Source organism: Ictidomys tridecemlineatus, unplaced genomic scaffold (assembly GCF_052094955.1).
Source record: "Ictidomys tridecemlineatus isolate mIctTri1 unplaced genomic scaffold, mIctTri1.hap1 Scaffold_812, whole genome shotgun sequence".
NCBI lineage: Eukaryota > Metazoa > Chordata > Mammalia > Rodentia > Sciuridae > Ictidomys > Ictidomys tridecemlineatus.
The window spans coordinates 137,041-139,662 of NW_027526065.1; positions in this window are offsets into that span (position 1 = coordinate 137,041).

Here is a 2,622-nt window from a genome sequence, read left to right on the forward strand (position 1 = left end):
GGGACCACAAAACATTTACTTTCTGCCCAAGAGTTTCCATAATGACATTGATGTTGGCTTCTGTGGAAGCCCTCTTGGTAATCATAATTGTGTAACTTGAAAATGCTAAAATTTATCATAGAGACGAACCTATGACTTTCAGGTAATATAAGCCCATGAATTTGCTTTTTCCTTTTATTACCCAATACTGATAGTCATAAGAAGTATTTTATGTGCCTTTTATGAAGACTTAAGAGTTTAAAAAAACTAGTCACCTGTAGCAATGGTCAACTTCACAGTGTTTCTTTGACCTTTGTCTCCCCAGTTTCCTGATTATATATGGTCTTTTTTCTATCTTCTTGTGGAAAGTTTAGTAATTACCTTCTGAATAATCCCAGATAAGACATCATTTTTTTCCTATTATATATAATCTTAATTTTATGATCAATGTCCAGACTTCATGGATTGGAGGTTACTTCAATTTTCAAAAACACCAATATCATGAATATCATCCATCTTGGGCTTTTTATGTAATGCTTTTCTAAAAAGCTTCAGTAAAGCTAGGGAAATGTAATTTATTCCTGTGAGAACTTTTCACACTTCTTCTCTGGAAAAGGTGATGATAGCAGATAAATGTTAACAAAAAGTAAAATGCAGGAAAAAATAAGAGACCACAGAGAAATGTCTATACTCAAAGGACCTAAAAACAGTATACTACAAGAACACACCCACATCAATGTTTATAGCAGCACAGTTCACAATAGCTAAACTATGGAACCAACCTAGATGCCCTTCAATAGATGAATGGATAAAGAAATGTGGTATATATACACAATGGAATATTATTCATTATTAAAAGAGAATAAAATCATAGCAATGGCAGGTAAATGGATGAAGCTGGAGAATATAATGCTAAGTGAAGTTAGCCAATCCCCCAAAAACCAACAGCCGAGTGATTTCTCTGATTTAAGGATGCTTATCCATAATATGCTGTGTGTTGCAGGGGGAGGATTTAATGATCTCTACATAGGACAAAGGGGAAGGAGAGGAAAGGGAAGATAGAGGGCATGGGGTAGGAAAGATGGTGGAATTCGATGGTCACCATTACCCTAAGTACATGTAAGAAGACACGAAGGACATGACTCTACTTGTGTACAACCAGAGATATGAAAATCTGTGCTCTATATGTGTAATATGAATTGTAATGCATTCTGTTGTCATATATAACAATTCAAAATTTAAAAAAAAACAGAAATAGAAAATGACCAAAAGGTGAAAAAAGACTGAAGAGGAGAATAAGACCTAAAACTTGGAATAAGGAAAAAAGTTCTAAGAAATAAGTTCTCTGTATCCAAAGTGCTCTTTGAGTAATTATTCATTTTCTTCCTGTCAGTTCAAATCTGTAGTTCAAATCTTCAACACAAAGTTTCTTGTGCTAAATAAAGGCTTGGTCTCCAGCTTGTGGTGTTATTGGGAGGTAAAAAATTTAAGAGATGGGGCCAATTGGGAAGAGGTTAGGTCTCTTGAAGAGAATTAGGACCCTGGCCCCTTCCCTTCTCTGCTTTCCAACTGCCATGAGGTGAACGAACTTCTCTGCCATGCGCTTCTTCCTTATGTACTTTGCCATCACAGGCCCAAAGTGATAGGGCCAAGGACCCAACTGACATCTCTGAACCCATGCGCCAAAATATGTCTTTTCTCCTTACAAATTGATTATCTCAGGTACTTTGTCACAGAAACAGAAATATGACTAGCACAAATAGTCTTTTATAGCTAGCAAATATTCCTAGCAACCATATCATACATATTAAATATTTTAAGTGAATATGAACATTAGAAACTTTCTGTACTCATTAAAAAATGCATATTTACTTGATTATTTGGAATTCCCTAATGTATTAGAATCACAAATAAGAAAATTGCTACAATTGGTAAGACTGATAATGAGTAATTATTGAATTTCCATTTAAGTAGAAAAGTCAACAAGGGCTAGAACACTATAATAAATGTATCTTGACTCCAAATAAATAACAGAAGATCACTTATTCTCCCAACAAATGTCATACCTGCACCTAAGCACTGTGTTGTCACATGTTCCTATTCCTGAATACACCATACCAACCACTGCTTCTGGTATCATGGAACATACTTTCATGTGTTTATTCTAGAATTTGCCACTTGTTAGAACCTCAGCCATCTGCTTCCAGATCTCTCCCTCTGAAATTCAAGGGCTTTTCTCCCCTTAATATTTCCTTGTCCATATCTTTATTTATTCAACCAATACTGCACAAAGTATATCTGATGATATAAAAGGTAATATGAAAACATGTTCTGTCCCTTCATTGAGTTTACCTTACAGGGGAGATATCAAAGAGATATGAGATAAAGAATACATATTACCATAAATAGAGTGGGAGAAACAGTAAATTCAGACCTCCCCTATTACAAAGATCAGTCAGGAAAAGGTGTTAGAGGAGGAAAATGAAACCTACAGTTCTCAGGGGAACCCCAAAGGAAAGCTGAGATATAAATAATGACACTGAAAAATGTCTGAGGAAGGGGAGTATTCTAGGCAGAAATAGAAGAGGGAAAAAGTTCTGAGGTGGGAAAAGGTTTGAAATTTTTCAGGAATACAAATAGGAA